The sequence below is a fragment of the Pangasianodon hypophthalmus genome, chromosome 24 (genome assembly GCF_027358585.1).
Source record: "Pangasianodon hypophthalmus isolate fPanHyp1 chromosome 24, fPanHyp1.pri, whole genome shotgun sequence".
Lineage (NCBI taxonomy): Eukaryota > Metazoa > Chordata > Actinopteri > Siluriformes > Pangasiidae > Pangasianodon > Pangasianodon hypophthalmus.
This window is the reverse complement of record NC_069733.1, coordinates 14,820,769-14,847,234: the sequence shown is the minus strand read 5'-3', so window position 1 is coordinate 14,847,234 and position 26,466 is coordinate 14,820,769. Positions and strand designations below refer to the sequence as shown.

The 26,466-nt window shown below is 37.8% G+C and overlaps 1 protein-coding gene across 2 annotated transcripts in view; it reads right to left on the bottom strand.

Moving 5' to 3' along the window:
- hs3st1l2 (heparan sulfate (glucosamine) 3-O-sulfotransferase 1-like 2) overlaps nucleotides 1-26,466 on the bottom strand; it is a 48,332-nt gene that overhangs the window by 18,199 nt on the left and 3,667 nt on the right. Inside the window, exon 1 of one of the 2 annotated variants that reach the window (XM_026931033.3) lies at nucleotides 7,651-7,975. The exons of the other annotated variant lie outside the window; for it this stretch is intronic. The gene's annotated coding sequence lies outside the window, so the exon portion shown is untranslated. Of the gene's footprint in view, nucleotides 1-7,650; nucleotides 7,976-26,466 lie in introns of those variants that run through there. 2 annotated transcript variants of the gene reach the window in all.

Here is a 26,466-nt window from a genome sequence, read left to right as displayed (position 1 = left end):
TTTCTTTTTTTGTTAACTGTTCTCTTTTTCTTGTTAACTTTCTTGTTTGGCGCATCTCTGCTTCATTTTCCTGTACTCTTCAACTCTTAAGGGGTTCTTTGAATGCTTCTTTCTTAAACAGTTCCTCATGGAACCTTTTGTAAAATGGAAACCCTCTATGTAGTGTTCTACATAGAACCTCCAAGGCAGCTAACAATTTGAGGTTATCAGAATGTTTTCTGAACATCACATTTCTAAGAACTTGAACTTTTGGTTCTTGGAACATTCAACCTGTCAAGTTTTATGGTTGTAATTTATAAATGGTTCTATACCAGTGCTGCAACCAGTTTGTCATCTCTATACTTCTGTAAAACTGTCTGACTTGGGGCATTTTTACACTTTTACACTTGAGGATTGCACCCAGGTTTGATTCATTGTCATTGTCATCTGATTGGTTACGAAAGTGTGGATTAATTTTTTATAACAGCGGCTTTGACGGTAGTTTCGGCTACAAGACAACTCACGGGTCTATGTTAATGAGCTTGTTCTAATACTTTATCATTTCTGTAGTGACCACTAATTCACAGGGTCTTGTATGGTACACATAATTTAAACAAATAAAATGCATAATCATTGAAATGATTATGTTTTCTGTGTGGAGATTTTTGGAAGGAGTCTCCAGTGTCAGCATTCGTAGCAATCAGTGGTAGAACTGTAAGTTTTCCACCATAGGAGAGACTTCAGGACAGAGAAGTTTGTGGTAATGTTACAAGTTCCAATTTTTTTGGCTTATGAACTTCAAAAGAGAGAGAAAAAAGAGAGGCCGGTGAGGGAATAATGGCTTATAATAATTATAATCTATAATAATAGAATTTTGCACGCTTTTTACCACATAAAATGTAACTATAAACAGTTAAAAGTATGATGTGATGGTCATTATTTTAAAAATAGTTAGCATTGGCAAACTGTATGAGAGGAATAAAACATTTTGGAATGTAGTGTTATAAAAATAATGAACTTTTGGGGTGGTAAGAGTAACTCCACATCACGTATGCCACATTACACCACTCTGTTGTTGATAATTTTCCTATAACAGCACACCCCCAACTGTTTTATTCCTTAGTTATTGTTCATATTAATGTTTATTTTTTCATGTATTCACACTCACATCTTGCTCGAAACTAAATCACAGTTATGCTACAGCTTTTTTGTTGAAAGTTCTTATCTACACAATAAAAATTTTAGACTGCCAACGTAAAACCTGAAAAAGAAAATAAGTTCAAACTTATTCAAAACCTTCGCACAGTGTGGTCGCACCCGGATTCACTTCAAGTCAACAACATACTGTTTTCAAAAAGTGGCGCAAATTGGCTCCCTGGACCACAGTCAGGTTCGAGAACAGCTTTCACACTCAGCAGTTTGGGGTTGTTAAAAGTGTGTGATTTTGCAGCATAAGGGAGTAGACCCACTAGTGTAGAACAAGAACAAAGCAAGACAAAAGTATGCATACTGGCCTATGTACTCCCTCTCACTCCCTTTCTGTCTTTGTCTCTCGCTCGCATACAATCAAAATGGATACAAAACCCAAACTGTAGCGCGGAACCATATCGTCTGTCCATGTGTTTTGTTTAAACAAGATAACAGAAGTTGTGTTAACGTTTGTGTGGTTGTTCTGCCACTGAGGTCTGATCTGTGGGAGTCGGGAGGGAGAACAGGAGGCTATTACGCTGTTGTGATGTGCTGCTATGGTTTTGTGTACTCCTGCTGTGTTGTGCTATGTCACGCTGAGCTGCGTTGTGTGGTTTTGTGATGCACTCGGTTGTGTCATTCTGTGTCATGTCAGATTGTGCTGTATAAGCTTGGGCCATGCTGTGCTGCTCGGTGTTGTGTAACACTCCAATGTTTTACGAGTTTATCTTTACGTACCACATCTATACAAGACCTTTGATGTTTTTCTGCACTGAGAAAAGAACAGAAAAGCAGTTGACTCGAAAACTCACAACTACGCAAGTCAAAGGTCAGTTGTCGAATTTCGTCAAAATTTTTCATCAAAAATTTGTCTCTGTTTTGCTGTCAAAGTTTTTTTGTTTTGTTTTTCATTTGCTGATGTACATATGCACGAGATTTTTATTTTTATTTTATCTTTTTGTTTCTCCTTTTCTCCTCCCTCTCTTGGGAGTGGCTTTAACAGGTCATAATATATGACTTTATATATTGTTAAAAAAGTCATTATTATGCTCCAAACACAGGGGTGGAGACAGATTTAAAAAACATCTCTGAAAGGACAAACCACACAGATTTAGTTTATTTTATAAATATCTTAGACTGAAGAATGCAGTAAAGTGTTTTAGACATTTTTCACTGAAAGAGTTTAACTGCTGCCCATAAAGCTTCATTATAATTTACTTCTGAGTAAACAGGTTTCCTGGTCTTTCTCATTACTGCGAATTGTGTCAAAATTCTTATCAGGGGTTAATCACATGGATTGGTTTTAAAAAGAAAACATTAGAGTATTCCTTTAAGCCCAGTTGCAGGGGTGTAATGATGGGGCGTTTTTAATGTACATCATTAAAAGGTAAGTATGGAAAAGAATTAAGGCAAGGATTATAAATCAATTAATCAACTGATGTGTAATTAATTTAATAGGTTAGCAAAGTGCCTGTAACGCCAGTATTTAAAAAAAGTAGGCCATCATCATTCATGATTTAACAGCAGGCCTACCCTAGATTCTGAATGAAGTTGGTCACATATCGATCGGAGGCTACTAAAAAACATATCGTACCAAAGCAGTTTCAGTGGAATCACCAAACAGCGAATCATTGCCTTACAAATTGTAAAATCGTATTGTATAATGTTGAAGCCTGAGGTTTACAGCTGTCCTATAGCTCTGTACTGTGCTGTTTTGCTAGTTTGCCTCTCACTGTGCTCCTATTTGGATGCAACTGGCCACTTTCAGCTCTAATGACCCAAAAAACAACTTAAATCTATCTCTCTCTAGCATCCACACACACACACACACACACACACACACACACACACACACGCATGCACGCTCTTGGTATCAAATGCACACATACACGTTCTATCCAACCACACAGTATGATCCTAAAGCAATTTCCTTTTTTTTGGTTTCTTTAGACTTATATTTCCCTTTTTCCAAACATTTGTTAATTTTCTGAGGCCAAAGTTTTTCAGAAATAGCACAACAATGAGCGTAATGACCGCCGTGCCTCCCTCAGCTATGCACACCCCGAAGCTTCTCACTTCACCATCAGAAGAGCTGTGTCGGGACATTAAGCTCATAGCAGGGGTCATGATTGCGACTGAGAGTTTATGGCTCTGAAATGGCTTTCTGTCGCCTCCCCCACCCCCTTTCAGTCCTCGAGCTCGGTAGTGTACAGCTAATGAGGGAATGTGCTCATACAACTGCGACAAGCAGAAACCTCAACAAGATGCCTTCTTGTTGCTCACCAAGGTCAGACAGAAGGTCCAATTCAGTCAATGCTCAGTGCCATGGCCCTGCTCCATCTGCTCTAATTTAGCTCAAAAAATGAGCAGAGTGAGCTAGACAAATGAAACAGAGCAGTCTGTGGTGCTGTTCTGAAACATATGGATCATTCTCATCATACTACAGTATGTTCATGTTCAGTGTCTAGTCAAAGCCAGGGAGGAACACCAGGTCAGTCCATCTGTCAGTCAGTGGGATATCTGCGCGCTCCAGCTCCCCAACAGCTTCAGGTGTGTGTGCCCTTGTTAATGTAAAAAAAAGTTGATGGAAAAAATAAAGTTGTTGGATGTTTATGTACGTGGCTTTCAAGCACTGTCTTATTTCAACAAATACTGAATACAGGTTGATGGATTGAATGCTTTTCTCATTTAGATCAGCTTAATTACATTTGGGAGACACATTAACTCAAGGTCATTATGCATTCTATGTTAACTGATAATTAATTTGTATGTTTTCCCACTCTAATTACTTCATTATGGCAGAAAAATAATGCAACATGTAAAAACTAATGTTCAAATCTCACAAGAAATATTAAAGATTTTCATCTTTATTACTTCTTGTCAGATTTCAACATTAGGCTGTTCATCTGCTGTTTTTAAAACTGTCTCTAGACTTTTAATAATCATAGAATTTCAAATATACCTAACCTTTCACACTTATTTGCCAAGTCCAAATCAGAGCCAGATTTATACGTTTGGTTCATTCTCTTTTTGTTTTGGTTTGATTTCTCACAGCAAATATGTAAATGAACAGGAAAAAAAAAGATGGCTGAAGGGCATGTAGGGCTGAAAATGTGCTGTAAAGTGTGCATAGAACTCACAAAAATCATCCGAGCATGGAGAACACAGAGGCGGTGGAATAAATGATTAGATAATTATATAACTAGTTTAAAACATTTTGTATGCATCACACTCAGTTATCTCTTTTTTGTCAGTTCAATTATCCACAACAATGGCATTTCTGCAGTGCTACAGCTCTGTGCTTTGGCTCAGTGTGTGCCTTGTGGCTCAGATTAGCAGCTCTCATCTACAAAAATAATGCTGCAACACAAAATACATGGCATTGTGTGTTCACTTCCTGTAGTTGTTCGGTTTTAGGGTTGAATCATTTTCTCACCACAGTCGAAGTTCAGACTAGCTCAGACACTCTCAGACTCGCGGTTGACTTAATCCGCATCTGTGTGTGTTTGCTGGCCACCAGGGTTCAGAAAGCACACTTAGAAATGATTTGCATTACTGGCATTAGGTATATCTCTCTAGTTTGTTCATTCTAGACTTCTGTTGCCTTTTTGCAGAAAAGGAGCTGTTCAGTTCTGCTCATTTTCCTTAAAAAGCACCTTATAAAGCATTAAAAAAAAAAAAAAAAAAAAAAAAGGGTGTGGCAGTTGTTATGGTTTCTGAATATTTCCACTACAATTAGCCTTGCAGACAGCAGAGGGCGCTAAAAAAATACAAACTGCTTCTTTAAATCATTACTGATAATTATTATATTATGACTTTAGATTGTTTTTAAAAATAGTTACATAAGTTTAAATAACTTATACAGGAACATAATGTTTAGATTTTTAGATCCAGGAAATAATATACTGTCATAAATTACACACTACAGTGCCTCACTATCGTTTTAGTTTGACAAGTCTCTGCCTCAAAAGTATACAAGTTATAGAAGTTCAGTAAATATTAAATGTGAAGGTAGTGCACTTCTTTAATGCCTGTAATGCATTGCACTTTAACAATTCACCTTCAATACATAAAAAATCATTACTGCACATCAGCAGGTTATTTTAACTTGTCTTTCCCTGTAAGTAGGTGGTGTTTAAATCAGACAGGTCCAGAAAAAGTTCAGTAATGCAACACATAAATCCTCAGACCGATGGCTGAGTGTCGGGTGACTCAGTTAATCCCAACACTGTGTGCTGGTTCTTAATGAGCCTCTCCTGCTATGGCTCTCTGAACCAACAATTTACATCCGACTCAGACAAACTCTCTCTCTCTCTCTCTCTCTCTCTCTTTTTCTGGGTAAGTAAATATAATTTGTTGCACTCCTACAGCACTTCCCTGCTCATAAATTATGATATTTATTATTTACGTCTCCCTCTTATTAAAGCCTCAAAGTACACTGACGCCCTATAATGCGTCACAGCACTGAAGTGACCCTGAAAGAAGTCGATGACCCAGAAAAAAAAAAACAGCCATGTCTGAGTCTCTGTTTTCCTGTTCACTCATGTACTCTGAGGCACACAGATAAAACTGGAACCTGACAGTATGGTTGAGTGAGGAATTTACCTCCCTCTCTCTCTCTCTCTCTCTCTCCCTTTAAACTGACCTGATTCTGGTAATTCAATCCAACTGTTCATCTGTTATCAATAGAAGAGTAGAAAGCAGATAAACTGCAAAAATCAAAGTCTAGGAGCTACATCACAGCGAACACACTATACATTAGCAAAATATATTTCTGATTCGAGGAACTTTAGATTCCTTGGACATTTCATCTGTCAAGTTCTCTGTGTAATCCGAGAGCATTTTATGTCATGTTTACAGTCGAATGATATTTATATGACATTTACATTTCTATCATATGATACAGTTCCTCCTCTAAATCAGTTCTGGAGACTCAGATGGTCATGCTTTTTACTTTTGTTTTGTTTGGGGTTTTTTTCCCCCATAATCTTCATTTTTGGATTTTGTGAGGACAGAATATTACAATAGACAAATCAGACACAGACAGGTATATTTCCACATGTAGCCCCCGTCTTCAACCCTCCCACCCATCCCAATTCCTCCCCCAATTTCTCTGCAAAACCGACATGTGGGTAAGTTACTGAGCAATGACTAAATAACTAAACAAACAACTAATGATAAATAATAATAATTTAAAAAAAACTTTATCCAAAAGCCTTCCTTTAGACATCATCAGGTGACACAGTAACATCGTTAACAAAAACTAGGATGCTTATAGGATACTATTTTTGTTGTTTTTTTCTTTTTGGTTGGGATTCTTGTCTTGTTACACAATAAAATTGCGTTTTAATTCACTTTATTTGTAGAAGTACTGTAAAAACAGAAATAGAATTTTCATTTATTTCATTAAAAAAAGCATGGGGGATGCAAACTTTTGCACTCTTCTTAACTTGGCACATTGTGTAAGAATGTTATGAGAAAGAATAAATGAATGCTTTCATTCATTAATTTTTTTTTTAAATCAGATTCTTTAGATTAGATCCTAAAATTGCGGGTCATATGATTTGTCTTTCTCTAAAAAAGTAAAAGAGTTGCCAATGTGTAAGAATTTCAAGAGTAAAAAATAATACAAGTATTACCTGAAATATTTTTTAAAAAATGTGTTTATAAGAGATTTTTCATTTTCAGGTCTATAATATTTAATGTTGATGACTAACATTATAGAAATTATCATTTCTAATCATTTTTAAAATATAGCAATATGACATGTTACAGCTCAGCCTTGTACTTGCCAAATTTGTTGTTAGCTATAATCATACGTAATGCAGTTTTCATAAGTCTACACACTTACAGTATATTTCCCATTTTTTTCTTTTTTTTTACTTAAAGACTAGAGATATTTATTACTGACACTCTTGAGTTGCTAATTTGGCAGACACACTCTGAAGGGTAACATGTACAGTAATCACTTTCATACTGAGTGTGTCTTTTTTTATTTGTCCTCACTTTCAAAATGATTAAAACTTCCAAACTTCCTGAAAAAGCAAATCTGAATTTTAATGATTTTGGCTCAGACATTACAAAGTCCAGAATTAAGAAATATTTTTTAAGAATTTCTCTAAGAAATATGTTTTATTTATCTCCTTAAAACACATGCTACTTAATCTACTTCAAATCCTGATCTCGCAAGCCTCCAGTACAGAAAAAAATACACACAATTTCATTTACACCTGTTTTTTTTTTTTTTTTAAATTAAATTTTCCACAGCTGGATCCAAAATGCTGCCTTTGGTATGAAGCACTTCTAAAAGTGAATCCTAACCATGTCTAACAACTAACAATTCACTTCACATGAGATAAAAGAGAGCAAGAAATAAGGTCAAAGTGCCTAAAAAAACCATAAATGACCTGCATAAGGGTTAAGAGATGTCATGTTGGAGGAATTAGAGTGTGACATGTTGAGGTGAAATGAGAGAGAGCGTACCTGAGTGTTCTCAGACGTGAGGTATGTCCCCGCTGTAGCCTCTTCGTAATTGCAGAGTCGGAGTCTCTTGTGTCTAGATTTACGTCTTCCTTCTGTATTCCATCCCTCACTTTCCTGTCTCTTTGTTCTCTAACATTTACTTTCTCCTCCTCATGCAACACCACTTCATGTGGCTCTGAACCAGGCTGTGTGATTGGATATGTGTGACAAAGTGGGAATATGTGTTAGAGAGAGAGAGGGAAAGCAGAATGCTGGTCGAATGCTCACCAGTGGAGAGTGTGTGTGTGTGTGTGTGTGTGTGTGTGCAGCACGCTGTATGAGTGTGAGCGTGTGACTGAGTGAATGAGATAGAGCGAGAAGGAAGCAGCACAAACATGACGTCTCTGTGGGAAAGCCTCCCTCCCTCCCTCCCTCCTTTCCTTGCTACTTCTTTCCTCTGTCTCTTATGCCACACTCCCTTCTTCCACCCTTTTCCTTCTCCATATCTTTTATGTCTTTTCTTGACTTTTGGCATCCTAACACAGGAAATCATTCCTCTTTTTTGTCACATCTCTCCCTGTGCTTGTTATCTGCTGCTTTTTTGCAATGCAGATAGCAGTTTTGTGTTTTTGGATGGGGGTTTGAACATATTTGCCTTAAAAAAAACTATAATCATGAATAACTTAAATGTGGCTGACACAAAGCAGTGTGCATATTTGAGTCTATTGTCTCTGTTAATCTCTGAACGTAGTGCTGATTCGCTGAACATTACTCACATTGTGAAAATATACTCTGGGTTTCGACCGTGGAAAATTGCATTCTGCAGAAAAGCTGACTGCTTTGCTTTTTTAAGGAGTATTTACGGACTATTTTACTACTATTTAAGGAGTAAAAAACATTTTTTGTAAAATACATTTTTTTTGTAGTACTTCATATATAAATACTGCTGTTTAATCTACAAATCAATTATAATATTATTATTTCCAAGCATTAAATTAACATAAATAAAAAAAGACTTATTCACAAGCTTTTTCATATACACTCATTGACCACTTTAATAGGAATGCCTGTACACCTGCCCATTCATGCAATTATCCAATCAGTCAATCATGTGTCACCGAAATACATAAAATCACACAGATACAGGTCAAGAGCTGTGGTTCACATCAAACATCAGAATGCGGAAAAAAATGTGTTCTCAGTGACTTTAACCATGGCATGGTTGTTGGTGCCAGATGGGTTGGTTGGGGTATTTAAGAAACTGCTGATCTCCTGCAATTTTCACAAACAACAGTCTCTAGAGTTTTTTTATTATTATTTTTTTTTTTACACAGAATGGTACAAAAAAAGATCCAGTATGAGTGGAGAGAGATCAGAGAAAAATAGCCTGGCTGATTAAAGCTGACGGAAAGGCTACAGTTATTCAAATAATCACTCTTTACAACTGTGGTGATCAGAAAAGCATCTCAGAATGCACAAAACATCAAACCTTGTGATGGATAGGCTACAACAGCAAAATACCACATCAAGATCCACTCCTGTCAGCCAAGAACAGGAGGCTACAGTGGGCACAGGCTCACCAAAACATCATCTGGAAACTGCTAAAAATGCCATAGAAACTTCTCTACACTTTAAACCATGCCAGGATCTATGAATATTCACAATACGCAACATGGAAATACCCTCATGTGCTCCTGCCATCTCTAATAGCTAGCTAACTAGTCGGCTAGCTAATTGCTTGTAAACTCATTTGCATTTGTTACAAGTACATCCAAGTCGGATTTCAGTATCTCAGTCTTGATTTGCATCATCATCGCTTCAGTGATTTAATTAACAGCGTCCAACTGTAACATTGATAAAATGTCAAAATGAAAAATTACAATAAAAACCACGAGTTTGTCGATTACTAACAATAAATAAGTAATTAATTAATAATCAATAATTAGCTCTCCAGTTACATGCGTGCAGTGGAAAGTGGCAATGCAGTGGAAAGTGGCATTGTTCGCATCTTTACCTGTGTACTTTCTGCACACTTAGTGGATTAAAAGCAATATCCACTAGAGGACATGTCAGATTTGACACATCCATAGTGACCTTTAAAAGATTTAATGATTTCATTACTACTGTTCTGGGATGCATAAATGTCCAGTGTTGGAGATGTTAAACATCTTAAACTTTAACACACAAGTGCTGTTCGTTTCTCTTTAACAATGTCTGCTGTCATTGTGATTGCTGTCATGAGCTGTGCCTCAAATCAAAACCTACACCCTTAGATTTAGGAGAGTCAGTATATTGGCATGACTTTATGGTAGATTTTTATTTACAGTGAAACACTAACAATCATATAATACCCAATATTTAAAAATACTTAAAACTCTTCTCACTATACTGCCACCACTGTTTACACTGCGATTGAACCATGAGCATGTGTGACGTAAATGCTTTCGGACCTGACTAACTGACTCACTGATTGAACATAGGATACTTGCGGCAGCCATCTTACGTATTTATACACATAATTAAAAACTGAGCTGTTTTTTTTTTTACGGAAGTACTGATAATGTTTTGAATAGGAAAATGTTTTTTTTTCCCTTTGTTTTTTTTGTTGAATCCCTTTTGTTTTATTTTAAAAAGACATTTAACAGAAACATTAAACGGTTCATAACAGAAAAGGATCATAACAGAAATTTCCTGCAACATTTTGTCTAATTGCCAGTAGCTTACGGGTGATTTTGGATGCAAAAATGGTTTGTTCCATCATAATCAACATAATCTTTCATTCAAACCTTCCACCCATACCACTGCATCAGCAGGTTTCCCTCTCCCAGACTTCAACCAGATTATACCATCACAGCCACGACAATGGGCCGTTTGAGAGCAATAATCTGCCTCAGCCATATGAGCCGTAACAGAGGGAGCGTAGGAGCCGAGCAGAGGGGTGGGGTGTACACAAAGATTTACTCCAGCAACCACGCCCTTCTCCCTTCCACACATTTGGATGGTTCCATTTCTGGGGTAGGTACAGTGTGGAAAGGCTCCACGGGGGGTGAACTTGTCTCGAACTGCTCCTCTCCGTCTTTGACACCCTGGGGAGCTGCTCAAACCCCCAGCCTTGTCTGATTTGCCTCTCATCATCTTGTTCTTTCTTTATTTCTATTTCACTGTCTCCCGTTTTTTGTTCTTGAGTACAAAACCCCAGCAGTAAGCACAGTCTCTCATGGACGCTTGCAAACTTGTGTGCTATTTCAGTATTTTACGTTCCTCATCTCCCCTCTTGGTGTTTACACTACTCCTGGTATCACTTGTTCAAGTATGGCTCCTAGTGAATTGTTTTTGAGTTTTTTTTTTTGTTTTTTTTTTAACAGGGACTCCTTTCTCTTTTCTTCATTAAAGCATCTTTTTGTTTCTCGCTTAGAAGGAGGGAGGAGGGCAGACCCCAAACTCGCAGAGGGTGGGCTGCTTCTAGGCTTTAGACCCTGAAAAAAAAGACTGTTTGTCAAGTGTCAGACGAGATAGAAAGGCTCTTGTGAATTCCTTAAAAAATATCTTGGCTGGAGCATCAAGACACTGAGGCAGCATTAACTGAGTTTCAGAATAGCATTCTGCGCTTGTCATTTCAGTTTTCACCCTGTTATATCACCTGAAGCAGAATTAACCTTCTCATTTAGAGCTTTCTTTCTTTGCAAAGTCACCCACAGAGCCTCTTTCATTTGCCTCTACAATGAACGTGTGAGTGGAATTTACTCTTGGGTCTGTACCATTCTTTTTAGCTCTAAAACTATTCTCTATGAAGTTTGAATCTGCATAATATGGACACACGAATTGCCAGATGAAATTGCCATGAAATTACCTGATTTAACCAGCCGAGATCAAGAGCATTTTTCTTCACAAGTGTTGATGAAAATTAAAAATGGATAAAAATAGGCCAACCTTTTAGGAAGTCATAAATTATTCATTGAGGCAATAACCAACAGTCACTCAAAAGTGTGAGCCATAATTAGAGATTTGACACATGGACACACACACACATACACACACACACAGCCACGTTGTGAGGACATTAAAGTACCCCTGGACAAGTCGTTCTGCATCATCATATTCACAGTGATTTATCTAAGAGTAGTCAAACCTGTCAAACTACAGCACAACACCCATGATTTTTGTAATCACTGCCATTAGCTAACATAGCTAGCAACTAGTTTGCATTTGTCACAGATATATAAAGGTTGGTTTTCTGAGTCTCGAATTGTATTGTCAAATTCTCCATGATTTTTTTAAGAGTAGCCAAACCAAGTCAAAATACACCATAAGTAATCAAAACTACATTATATGGCCAAAGGTTAGCGGACACCTGACCATCATACCCATATGTGTTTGTTGAACATCCCAATTGAGATTTAGTCCCCCTTTGTTGTTATAATAACCTCCACTCTTTTGGAGCGTGGCTGTAGGGATTTGTGCTCATTCAGCCACAAGAGCATTAATGAGATCAGGCTCTGATATCGGATGAGGAGGCCTGGTGCAGGTCGATGTTACAGTTCATCTCAAAAGTGTTCAGTGGGGTTGAGGTCAGGGCTCTGTGCAGGACACTCGAGCGCTTCCACTCCAACCTTGGCAAACCATATGTTCATGTAGCTCGCTTTGTGCACAGGGTTGTTGTCATGCTGGAAAAAGTTTGGGCCTCTTAGTTCCAGTGAAGGGAAACTGAAATGCTACAGAATACAAGGACATTCTATACAATTGTGTGTTTCCAACTTTGTGGCAACAGTTTGGGGAAGAACCACATACAGGTGTGAAGGTCAAGTTTCCATATACTTTTGGCCAAATAGTGTATTTTGTTAAACACTATCATCCGGTTAGCTATCTGGCTAACATTCCACAGTTTTATACAGAAATACTGAGAAAGTCTTTGCTTAAAATGGAAACACATGACTTTTGTAGAATTGCCACAAATCTACACTTACTGACCACTTTATGGTGAAAACCTGTACACTTGCTCATTCAGATCATGCAGTTATCCAATCACCCAATCATGTGGCAGCAGTGCAATGCATAAAATCATGCAGATACAAGTCAAAAGCTTCAAATATCAGAATGGTGAAAAAATATGATCCCAGTGACTTTGACTGTGGCATGATTGTTGTTGCCAGATAGGCTGATATGAGTATTTCAGATACTGCTGATTTCCTGGGATTTTCACACACAACAATCTCTAGAGTTTACACAGAATGGTGCAAAAAACAAAAAACATCCAGTTCTGTGGGTGGAAACCCCTTGTTGATGAGAGAGGGTCAGAGGAGCATGGTCAGACTTGTTTGAGCTGACAGGAAGGCTATGGTAACTCAAATAACACACTCTTTACAACCGTGCCCTGCGGCATTTCAACATCATGTCTACAAGGTACTAACATTGGTTAAAAATTAAAAATTGGTTTTGTTTAGCTCATTTGATATATGCAGAGATTGGTGTAATTATTAGAACACAATACAGGAGAAGCATATGTGTTTTTGTATGTTCGCTTGTCAGATTTACTCAGCTTGCTGTGATCCTGCCACTGATGATTATTATGGAGGTTAATGCTGTTCATTGCAGGTTCTTACCAGAAAGCACTTTGCAGCAACTGATTCCTTTTAACGTCACAGCAGATTTACAGGCCGCATAAATAAAAGCTATAGACGCATAAAATGTGTCTGTTGTGTTAGAAATCATTATAAGCACAAGCGCAATAGACTGTATGTACATATATTTTGCATTACGCATTTGCATTAGTCTATATACAGTGTACACTAGAAAGCATGCTCTCTGAAAGCCTTTCATGATGCATTAGAGGACAGGCTGTAAAATCTCTGCTGACACTGCATGGCTGGTTGAGCATGCTGGACAATCATAAGAATCTTTTCTGCAGTCTTGGCGTTGTTGAAATTGCTCACTGAGACACTATGTCGTGTCTCCCAGTGTCTGCTTTAGGCATTTGTGAATAGTCAAAGACAAATGAATCCTCCATGTCCTTTTGAAACAAAAGCAAGCTTAACCCACCAGAATCCATTTGCATCATTTGGCGAGAACTGTCTATTTTGAGTGTTGCTTTCCTGAGTCCTCTATTCCTGAACCATTCATTCATAGCAATTCGACTGGTTTAGCCTATTTTGCTAGCTATTGAAGGCTCAGCTCATTCAAGAAGGGCTGAGCAGGGTCTAATTATTGCTAGACCACTGAGGTACAGCGCACAGGTTTTGTGTTTATGCTCACTAGTAAGTGATCTGTCGCTTAGAGACTTCCATGCTGAGTGTGTTATTGCAGCGTGTTGCAGCCGGCTGAATAGGAATGCTCATGCCTGAATGAAGAGGCCCCAAAACAATCAGTAGACAATGATCCGAGACTTACTCTAACGCTGCTGTTTTCTACATCTGATGAGGTAACTCTGAATACAGAAAAGAAAACAGAAACGCTTCTCAGAACATGTTAGATCTGCATCAGGTGTTGCAATTTTCTGCAAAGCTTGAGTAAACCAAATCTCACCCATGACTTTCTTGAAAAAGTGCCAAGACGTCTAGAAACATAATAGCTGGATAAAGCAGCATGTCTGAAAGGGAAATTCACTGTAGAAAGATAAATGGTGTGTTTTGGCTGTGGTGAGGACCAGACTCTGGCAGCTGTCATGTTGCTAGCTAATTATCTGCCACATGTGAAAATCTCTAGTCCACTTTTCTGGTAAAAGAAGTAATTACGCTGTTGACCAGGACAAATTCAGTGTTGGTTTAAGCCGATTTATGATAGTTAGCCCTGAACTGGACATGCTATCTGATTAGCAAAAACCTCGCCTTCTGTAACACAAATTGTTTATGGTCTGCAAGCCAGGGTTATACCACAGCTACTACGGCATGTCTGATAGAAAACTCTTAGGAAAAATGTGGGTTTTTTTCAATGGTTAATGGTTTTCAGATTTCTAAAGACGGTCTAACTTCAAGTCTACCATCAGAGGGACAAACAAAAAAGAACTCTTTAAAGTGCTAGGTGGAACCTTTATTTCTATATAATATTTAACCAAAAATGGTTATTTACAGTGAAGCCATAGCAAGAACCAAAAAACCCTGAAAGCATGATTTTGGAAAATGATTATGCAGTTTATTGTAGCAACAACAGAAATGTCTAAAGAATCATGGACCGAAAAAAATTCTTTGGGGAACCAAAAATGGTTCTTGTATGGCTTTACTCTAAATGTCACCTTTATTTTTGATGTAAGTACCACAGTAAAGGTTCTAGCCACCGTGATAACGCCATGGTCAAGATCATGGCAACTAGTGCATGAACTGCAAATAAATAAATAAATAAATAAATAAATAAAAATAAAATAAAATAAAATAAAATTGGGGATGGGAGGAAAGTAGTAGCCCTGCTGGCTAAGATAAAACAGATAAATGTACATACAGTCTACGGATTAACCTAGTTAGTTAGCTTGACAGCCTACACATGTAAAAGTGTAATGAATATGACACGGCCTTCTTAATCCTGTAAATTCCAGTTCATTATTCAAATATTTATCATGAAGCATATTACTCAGTACTGTGAATTATTCCATAAACACAATTAAACCAATGTGAAAGGTATGTTGTTACAAAGGTAAGGACTGGAAATGAGGGATGGCCTTTTTACAAGTTAATAAATTAAACTGAGAGGATGGCACCCCTTTGCATCCCCTTTGGTTAGGGATGTAACCAAATACAAATGTATTATTTGGAATGAACTGATAGAAATAAGAGATTAATTTTTTTTCTTTGGGAATGCTTGCAAGAAAGGTTCACAATACATCTGCTTAAAACTAGAAGTGTGCATCAGGACTCGGATCCTGCATGACACAACAAAAAAGTCTTGTGAGTGGGAGAGTATGAAGTTGGCAGAAATGTGAACGATGCATTTACACTGTTCAGTCATCCTTAGTAACTGCCTGGTCAGGGTTGTGTTAGTTTAAATTAGGCTACTAATTTGTTTAGTCCTATGTTTTGGAAACCATAACCAAATAAATTTGTTTGAAAATGTCATGGGCAAGTACAAACAAAAATGGTTGCATGCACATCTATATAAAAAATGCTTTAGGCCACGCCCACTTTGGGTTTAAATCTGAATATAGATTTGGATATTCGCAGCACGAAACAGATACAGATACAGGCAGTGGCACTGAGGTACATCCCTACCCCTGATAATAACCACATTTACCATAAGATACCAAAGTAAAACCATAGCAGCATAACAGTTAAATATGTGATTAACACAGTTATAACAAAATCATGGTGGCATTGTGATCCCACGTTTAATAACCATAATTACAGTGAAGTACCACATTAAACTGATGCTCACTGTTTAGGACCATAAATAAAGTACAACAGTGTGTCATACATTAAAAGCCATGTTAAACTATAGTGAATTTTCATAAGGGTTGCTGATGCATGCACTGTGTGGGTCATGATGGTGACCTGCTCTGCTGTTTTTTTTTTCCCAGTGTTGGCCAGAGAGGTGCTTGTGTTTGCCACAGTCTCTCAGCGGGACAGGTGACACGAGCGCAGAGGGAGCGCTAGACAATTACCTCAGCTTGGACACTGTCACCTCAATCTGAAACACCCTCTGGCAGAGTACTTTTTTCTGCCGGCACAGGCACATTCATAACAACTTTCTCCACATATTCTAGTCTTCTGTGTTAAAAGGCTAATAAAATAGCAAAAATGACTACATTTCTTTCTGAAGCAATGAATAAAGAAAGGTTGGGGTTTTCTTCTCCTACGGCATCACCTATGTGGTTTGTGTCATTTCCCACTGATCACACCAGACCTCTCATGGACGTCATTCAGGAGCACACAGACGCAAAGGCTGGCACACCCAAGACGCCAGCACAGGTCCACTGGGGTGTTTGTGTACGTTTGTGTATGTGTGTGTGTGTGTGTCAGAGAGAAAATGTGAAAGTGCTTATACACAGTAATGAGTAGAATATACACTCTGACATTCAGGCACAAGAAGTAATACCCTGGTATATATACACAGCACCTCCTTTTCTGTTGCTTGTAATGTAGCCAGCATTTATTTCACTTTATATGTGGGAGTAGAGATCATATTTTTCCTACTAACAGTACATTTGGGTCATTTTTTCCCCATCTAGCAACACATTCAGTCCCAAAAGCAACATGCTAATGCAGCTACCCTCAATCACCTGCTTGACTCTACAAACCTTCGAAGGAGCGCTAAAAACCCCAACAACGACCCCATAAGTCATGTGAAGCTTGTGCCTGTATGGAAGTGTGAATGCATGCTAGAAGGTCTGGCAGTGATAAAGGAACATGAGCAACATGAACACACACCACAATTTAAGATTAGCTCAGGGAGCTTGGAGTGTACGCCATGGAGTCATTTCCTCTTAAATCACAGCTGGGATGACATCAGGTTTTATAGAAGGAGAGAGAGGGAGATACTAAGAGGAATAGAGAAGAAAGAAAGTTTACATATATTAATATATAATACTACGTCTTTAATTTAATGGACAGTTTTTAAGTAGGGTGTATAACTTCACACGACTAGAGCTAATTACTGTCTTCTTGCACCTAAGAAAAAATTATTTCTATAGCAAACATTTTAATTAAGATACAACTCCAATATTTGATACATTGAACCTTTTAAAGTTGTCTTAATGATATATTAATAACATAGTTATAACATAGTATAACAGTTATTAACATACAATTATATGATCATCCCAGGAAATGGAAATGGCATAGACTGTTAAGACATCATCATCATTTTTATCCATTTATAGTTGCATTTAATGTTGTGGAAGATATTCTAAATAAGTTAGCACTTGCATTATAGCAGCTATAAACAGTTGTTCCCTTAACAGCCACTTATTTTTTCCCTCTTTTTAATTAAAAAGACAAAAAATATGCAGCTTGTTATGTAACTGACAAATGCAAAGTGCAAATCCTCTACAGTGGAAAGCATAAAATTTACATAAAATTTATCTGACTGTTACAAACCAAAAATTTCACCATGTAAATGATCATATGTTTTTAGTTTTTAAATAAACTACTGTCAGAGTCGGAACTACGGTCAGACCTGCTGTTATAGAAAATAACTCAACATCTTCTAGCCAATCAAATTCAAGGTTTGTGTTGGTGATTATTTTCCTATAACAGCACCTCCTGTCATGTTTTATTCCTTACTCAGTTAAAGGTTTTAATAATGTAACTGATCACTGATGCAACTTTTGACTCTTTCCTGGCACAAATGTGACCAAGAACAAAGCACACAATCTAAAATCTTTAATGAAAATCCAAAGAGATTTTAGAAGAGGTGGTATAATTCATGTCAAATGCTCAGCGTAAGTGCTTTTCTTTTCTCAGTGGACTTGTTTACACGTGGTCATTATATAATTATAGTAAGTCTCCACATAAAAATAAACTTTTAAAGTTGCATTTGAAGCAGGTTTAAATTCAAGCCACGTGTCAAATGAAACCCCTTCCAACAGATGACACACATGTTCCATGAATGCTAAACAAATATTAGTAAGATTGAAAACAGCATGAAAAATCATTGATGATCAAATTCCTGATGATCTAATTTATAAAACAACTAAAAAAAAAAAAAGGTGTCACTGTGTACAATGTACAGCAGTTCTTTTACTCCTGCTAGGACAATAGACATTTAACCTTGACCTCCAAACACAATATCAAAACCATCACCCTCAGAACATCAGTTACCCTTCTGTTCCCAGCAAGCTTCTCCTACACGGCCGTTCAGTGCAAAATAAATCAACACAAAAGTGATGGTGCAGTGATTTATGAAGAGCCACTCAGGCCAAGACCTCTGTTTGTATTGTGAGCTTTGATCAAGCACAAGGAATCCTGCACCGTTTATCAATACATGGCAGTCACTGTAATCAGATGGTGTTATATATCACTCACTGCTGTTGTTACGTATTAAACATATTGCTATCATAATATAATCAAATTTTATTAAATGAGAACCATTGGGTAATGCATCATGTTCAAGGGTTGCAGTTCTGCTTCAAACTTTCACTCAAAGACTCTCTGAATCTCAATTCGCTTTTATCTGTGTATTTAAAAATATAATTTAAAACCACTTTGTTCTAGCTAACTGTATAACAGTTATAATGCATTATCTTATTGATGGTATTGGCGTTTTTATTTTAAGGTTAAATATAATTTTTGTGCTTTTTGCCTCTGTTTTATTGTCTTGTATCATTTGGTCCATTTAGGTCCAGTATATAATTGCTAATCATATTCTTCTAGCTTTCTAGGGTTTCGAGCATTGACGTTGTTTTATCCATTGTTTTACTGCTTCTAGTTTATTATATATTTAGCGATTTGTTTTATCTGTTGTCTTCTTTGCATGTTCTCCCTATGTCCATGTGGGTTTGCTCCAGGTTCTCCGGTTTCCTCCCACCTCCCAGAAACATGCCATTAGGTGGACTGACTATAGAAAATCGCCCCTGTGTGTGAATGTGTGTGTGCATGTGAATGCGCTGTGATGCACTGGTTTCCCACCCAGGGTATATTCCCACCTCACTCCCAGTGTTCCCAGGGACAGGCTCCGGATTTACTGCGACTCTGACCAAGATAAAGTGCTTACTGAAAGTGAAGGAGTGAGTGAGAGAGTGAGAGCGTTGTCTTCTTTGTTTTCTCTCCTTTTTATTACACTCGCCTGCTTTGTAAATGACCGCTCTAGCTCAGAGTTTGCCGACTTAAATTAAGGATTGAATTGAATTGAACAGGCATTTTATGTAAATAGAAAAGCTCTTTCCTACAGGAACATGTTTATTATGTCCCCTATTGTCTGCAATGTGCCAGGTGTTTTTATGTGTGATTTGCATTTATTGGTGCCTCAGAAAGCTCCTAATAATGGTGGGTTGTGGGCTTAAAACCACACGTTAATCTCCAGCTGCAGGGCTGCAGGACTCACAGCATCAGATCATACGGTTGTATAGAGATCCAGCTCAGTTATATTCCTGTTACTGGTCAGTCTGTTTTGGATACATGGGCATTTCGTTCTTTCTTTGTTCATACCAAGGCATTCCTATTATAGATCACATTTATCCCTATTTATAATATCTACTGCACCTCGTGTACATAAGTCATCCATTCCCCTGTACATATCACCCTCATAGCTATATATCCTTATTTGTAATTTATTGTAAATATGCCACTTATGCACTTCTGGTTAGATGCTAACTGCATTTCATTGGCTTAGTATATGTACTTAGAACAATGACAATAAAGTTGATTCTAATCTAATCTAATCACTGGCACATGCATTTCATCATAGCATCATTGGTTCAGACAGTAGGGATGTAAGTGAATACGAATACTTCATTCAGAATGGACAGATTATATGTTCTAAACAAATATAAATACAGATACATTTTTTGTTATTTATTTTTTAAGAAAGCTTGCCAGAACAGTTCACAGGGCATCTGGTGGAGATCCTAAAGGACACAACAGAAAAGTCACGAGTAGGAGGTCTTGACTTTCATGTGGGCATGAGCGAGTTATGAAGCTCAAATAAAGACTACATTCATTAACATGAATGAGCGGCAGTCCTTAATACCTGCCTGGTCAGGGTTGGTTTAAATTAGGTGACTAGTTTGCTTATGTTTGGGGAATTTTTGAAAAAACAAATTCATTAGAAAATATTGCAAGCCAGTACAAACAAAAATGATAACTCCATGAGAGGGATTAAAAACTATCCCACACACACCTTTCAGATGATACCAGGGTGAGTTACATCTGTGCCATGACACACATTTCAAGGAAAATGTGAGTGCTGAATTTTTAGCTCAGCATAATTCTGGTATATCAGGGGTCATGACGTTATCTTAACTGCCCATAAATATGTTATAAGCAGAAGTGATTTAAGACCCAGAAGAAATGTACAACTTTGACATTACAGTGTGATTGCCAGTTTCAAAACCTTTACTATGTAACTGTAACAGTGATGCAGGATTCAAATACAATGTTATCAACATGACCCTAGTCATGTTGTAATGAACCTGGAAAGTATCATAGCGCAACACCGTGTCAACAAAGATCTGTCACTTGACTCAAATTCTATTTCATTTTGACCTCAAAATTGAATAAAGCTTCATTCGTGACAGCTAATGCCTCCTAAAGAAGCAGTTGATACTTGGTTTTTGTGAATGTATGTCACTCGTCAGGGCTTATGTGGTCTTCAGGTGCTATGAACAATGCATAAATTAGGTAGATTTGCAGATTTAAAGTAATTTGAAGCTGCCTTTGCTTTGTTGTTTTCCTTTATTTTTGCTCACATCATGAGCCACATGCAGCAAAATGACTGTAGTAAAAAAAAAAAAAAAACGTTATTGACCATTTCTATTCTATTCTATGATTATTTTTCTACATCATATTTTTCTATAAACTGGACAAAATTTCTGTTCTTATCCTACTGGAGTTGAACCCAATGTGAGCTGATGTGTTATGCATTCTGAGATGCTTTTCTGCTGACCATGGCTGTAAAGAGTGGTTATTTGAGTTACCGCAGCCTTCCTGTTAGATCAAACCACGTGTATCCTCTGACCTCTGTCAACAACAAGACATTTCTGATTGCAGAACTGCCTCTCACTGGATGTTTGTTATTCATTATGTATAAACTCTAGCAAATGTTTGTGTGAAAATGTGTAAAAATACCAGTAGATCAACAGTTTCTGAAATACTCAAAAGAACTCATCTGGCACCAACAACCATGCCATGGACAAAGTTACTGAGATCACTGAGATCTTTTCCTCATTCTGATGCTTGATATGAACATTAACTGAAGCTCTTGATTTCTATCTTCACGATTTTATGCATTGTGCTTTTGCTACATTATTGGCTGATTGGATAACTGTATGAAAGGGCAGGGGTAAGTAAGTGTAAAGCAGTGAAGAAAGCTAAATGCAGGCTGAGGTCCTCCTCTACTCTAACAATGATGGTAATGAGTTTTCACAGAAGGTACCAGGTTACAGATTGAGGTCCCTGTCTTTCACACAAAGGCTCATGTGCGATGATGATGACGGTAATGAGTGTGCAGGGAGAGACTGGAGGTTAAGGACTAAAGTCTGCTGGGAGACAGCTCTGGGTTGTCGTCAAGCACGGCGGTCAGCAGGGAGTCTGTGTGTCTCTCTCATGGCATGGGGGAAGTGTGTGTGAACCTCTCTGGAGCAAATGTCCTCTTCCAGCTCCCATGTAGTGCTGAAAACAAAAGGGTGTTGGATTTTCCAGGTCAGGTAGTTGTTAAACATTATGGCTGTGTGTGAAAGAGGGACAAAAAAATAGAAAAGATCTGTATTGTGGTATGAAATGTGTTCACACCAACACACTTCATACTACATGTATGTGCATGTACAGCAAGCAGAAAAGAGCTAATATGGTGCCACGAATGCAAACTAATTTTTATGAAGAGTTGCACTGGTAAAGGTAGGGTTAGGGGTGGGGTTAGTGTTTGGACATTTTCTTATGACGATCCATATTAACTAAAAAAAAAAATAAAAAATCCATTCACATCACATTTATTCATTTGAACGTATATGGATTTTTCATGACATAATAATCAAAACAACAGTACTTGCCTTTTTGTAATGTATTATTGCTGTGTGTGTGTGTGTGTGTGTGCTTTTTGTAATGTCTTATTGTTGTGTGTGTGTGTGTGTGTGTGTGTGTGTGTGTGTGCTTTCCGGTTCAGCTAATTGGTGATGAAGGCCTGGTCCCTGATGATATAAACCCAGGTGTTTGTTCTGAGCATCTGTCAACCTTCATGTGGCTCAGACAATAGACACCTGTTTCACATTATCCTTCCACCTCTCACTCTATAACAACCTGACACACACACACACACACACACACACACACACACACAGACACCTGTTCCTCACCAAAGAATGTCATCCTTTCTCTTCTCATCATTAATTACAGGTCTGCTGTTAAGTACTAGCTCAGGTAAGCTCTACTGTAGATCGCCTTGAGCTGATTTCCATTATAAACAGTGAGAAATCAGAAACATTTTGTGTTTTCATTCTACAATTCATCAGAGGCAGCATTCAGCCTGTGCATCTACGTATGGATCATATTTGTGTTGCACGCAAACTACTAGCACATTTGGGGCATTATTTTCCATCCTCCTTTCATCAACAACACCTCTGAACACAACATTCTCCCTAAAGTAATTTCTCCCTAAAGCAATGTGCTAATGCACGCACTGCCAAAACGACTTCTTTCTTCTTTTTCTCTGCTTTCAAATGAGCTTTAAAATCCCCAATGACCAAATAAGCCACAGATCTAAGGCTGAATAAATGTCAGCCAATAACAGGATTCTGAAGCTACAGTGGGCATAAGCTCACCAAACCTTGACAGTTGAAGATTGGTAAAAACATTGCCTGGTCTTATCCCAATCTTCAGCTGTCCAATTTCCTGTTCCTGTTTGCCTCAGTTTCCTGTTCTAGGCTGACAGGAAAGGGACCTGATGTGGTTGTCTGATGTACATGAAGATGTACGAAGAGGGCTTCGAGGATCATAAAAGACCCTAGCCACCCGAGCCACGGTCTCTTTTCACTACTACCTTCAGTTCAGGTTCAAGTTCAAGTGGCTTTTTTGTCATTTCAACCAGATACAGCTGGTACGGTACACAGTGAAACAAAGGACCATGGACCATGGTGCTACATAAACAACACAAAGCTACACGAGACTCCACAGAACTAAATAAGACTACAAAGACATACACAGGACTACATAAAGGGCACGTGTGCAAATAGCACAAGACAGTACAACAATTACTGAACAGGACAATAGGCACAGGGAAGGACAGTGCAGCGCCGACTAGTACACAGTTCTTGTGTGGAATAAGGTGCAAAGAGATATTACAATATAATAATAAATGTTGTAAATGGTAGGCAGTAGACGGTATTGCAGCATCCGAGCACACACAAACAGATCAGGAACAGTTTTATCCCACAGGCGATATGACTGTTTAATGAAAACCACTCACACCACTAAAGAACATTTGCATTTAGGACTGTTACAGGATGTGTAATTACACTACATTACTGCACTCTGCACTTTAAGTGACTGCTGATAACTACTCTGTTTACATACTGCATTGCATCCAGAATGTCATATTAGCACAAAACAAATACTGCACATTTTACATATTCTATTTTGTTCTATTCCTATACTTTAAGTATCGTTCATTGAATTTAATACACACGTACACTGTCCATTTTAATAGGAACAGCTGTACACCTGCTCATTCACGCAGTTATCCAACTACTGCTGTTTAATCTTTTGCAAATCAAATAACATTTCCAATCATTAAATTACATTTACATTTTAAAAAAGACATTTAAAAAAAGACTTATTCATAAGCTTTTTCATATACACTCATCAACCACTTTAATAGGAATGCCTGTACACCTGCCCAATTATACAATCAACCAATCATGTGGCAGCAGCGCAATACATAAAATCATGCAGATACAGGTCAAAACTACAAAAAGACCAGGCCATTTTTTTTTTTTCCTAATCTTCATCTGTCCAGTTTGGGTGAGCCTGTGCCCATGATAGCCTCAGATTCCTGTTCTTGGCTGACAAGAGTGGAACCCAGTGTGGTCTTGTGATGTTGTAGTGCATCCACATCATGTTTCGATGTTGTGTGCATGCTGACATGCACAGTTTTAAAGAGTGATTATATGAGTTACTATATCCTTCCTGGCAGCTTGATCCTCAAATTGTCTGGCATTTCCACCCACAGAACTGTCACGCACTCAGTGTTTTTTGTTTTAGAGACTGTTGTGCATGCAAATCCTGGAAGATCAGCAGTTTCTGAAATATTCAAACCTGTATCTGAATGATTTATTGCATTGTGCTTGGATAATTGCTTGAATGAGCAAATCAAATGACTTGTATAAGTATCCCTCCCTTGAACTTTTCCACATTTTGCACTGTTACAACCTGGAACTGAAATGGAATTAATTGTAATTATATGTAACGAATCTACCACATTTGCTGTGAAACCCTTAAATTAGTTCTGGTGCAATTAGTTGCCATCAAATCACATAATTAGTTAAATAGAGTTGACCTGTGTGCAATTAAAGTGTCACATGATCTCTGTATAAATACACCTGTTCCTGGAAGAACCCAGAGTTAGAGAGCATACCTAAACAACCAGCATCATGAAGACCAAGAAGCTATCAAAAAGGGCTGGGACAACATTCTGGAAAAAGTATCAATTGGGCCATGGTTATAAAAAATGTCCTAGGGTTAAAACGGAAAGAATAAGGCATATCCAGGAATAGCGGAGGCTGTCCATCAAACTCCAGTGACCAGGCAAAAAGGGGATTAGTGGGAAAGGCAAGATAATTAGTGAGAAAAGTTAGGATTTTTAAAAAAAAAATGAGAGTATAGATATAATGATTTGCCGTTTTATCAGGGCCACCCACCACTTAGAGTACTTACTGACTGTAGTCCATATCTACCGCAACCATCAGTGGAAAGAAACCACCACAGGAGCACTGCTGACCGGATATTGTTCAGGTGGTGGATTATTCTCAGCACAGCACTGATACTGACGTGTATCACCATGATTCTAAACCTAGTAGCATAGCCACAACTTAATTTCAGCTGATGATGAGGAAATATTCTAAAATAAATTCATCGACCTGTAAAATTAAATTGACAAGTGTGACACACTCATGCATTTTGGGTGAGACAGGAATTTTGGGTGATGACACAGATTTGTTATTTTAACCATTTAAGATGCAATATACCGCAAACCAATCTTGCCATATTATTAATGTTGCCATAAAATGCCTTTATTACAGCTCCTCTGAAAAAAACATTAAAATGCTAGATGCTAGTAATATAGGAGACCTGACATTTTATCTTACAAAACCAGATCTGCACTTCTTTTCCTCTTCCTGCAATAAACCTTGTGCACTTCATTGCCCGTCATGTCGATATACCCGAGTTCCAAGTGTAGCTAACACGCTTTCACACAGAAACTAGAAAAAATGTATGATCCTGAGTGTTTAATCCTGATTCTTACCATAGTAGCTGGTAGCCAGTAAAATGTAATTAAACATGCTTAGGAATATGTCTGTTTGACATTTGGGGCGGTTAAGTATCCAATCTAATCACAATGGTGACTATTGACCTTTCATGAACATCATTATAGCACAATTACTGTGTAAAACAATATTATTTGACACTGAATAGCATTTGCACAGACATCGTGCTATAATGATGTATAACAGTATATAAGGTATATTGAGCTGTGCTGTATGTGTATGTTCCTAGGATAAGGAATAAGTATTTGGAAATGGAGCATTTAAAAATGGAAATTCACCCCCTACCTATACCTCTGATTAAAAGGATGATACTGTCATTTGTTGCCATTTGATTTTAACAGGAAAGTGGCATTCCCTTGAGCCCATCACTAACTGAGCCCTGGATATATGGATCTGCCTCTCTTGCTCTCACTCTCGCTCTCTCTCTCGCTCTCACTCTCTCTCTGCCTCCTTTCCCTCCATGTGTCCTGTTTGACAGTCTCTTGCTCTATGCCTTGAGACATTCACACAGTGGAGACAGGAGGAAACTGTCTCGGCTTAATGTGACCTTGTCTAACGTAACTGCCCTGAAATAACCTAATACCAAAAGCCACATAAGAGGTCATAGCATAAATGCTCTGCTTTCTTTCTTCATTTATGTTTCTGACAATATCAGAGGATGATGAGGAAAAAGGAAGATAAAGATGATGATGAGGTGGTTGTTTCATAGTAAATTGATTTGCTGT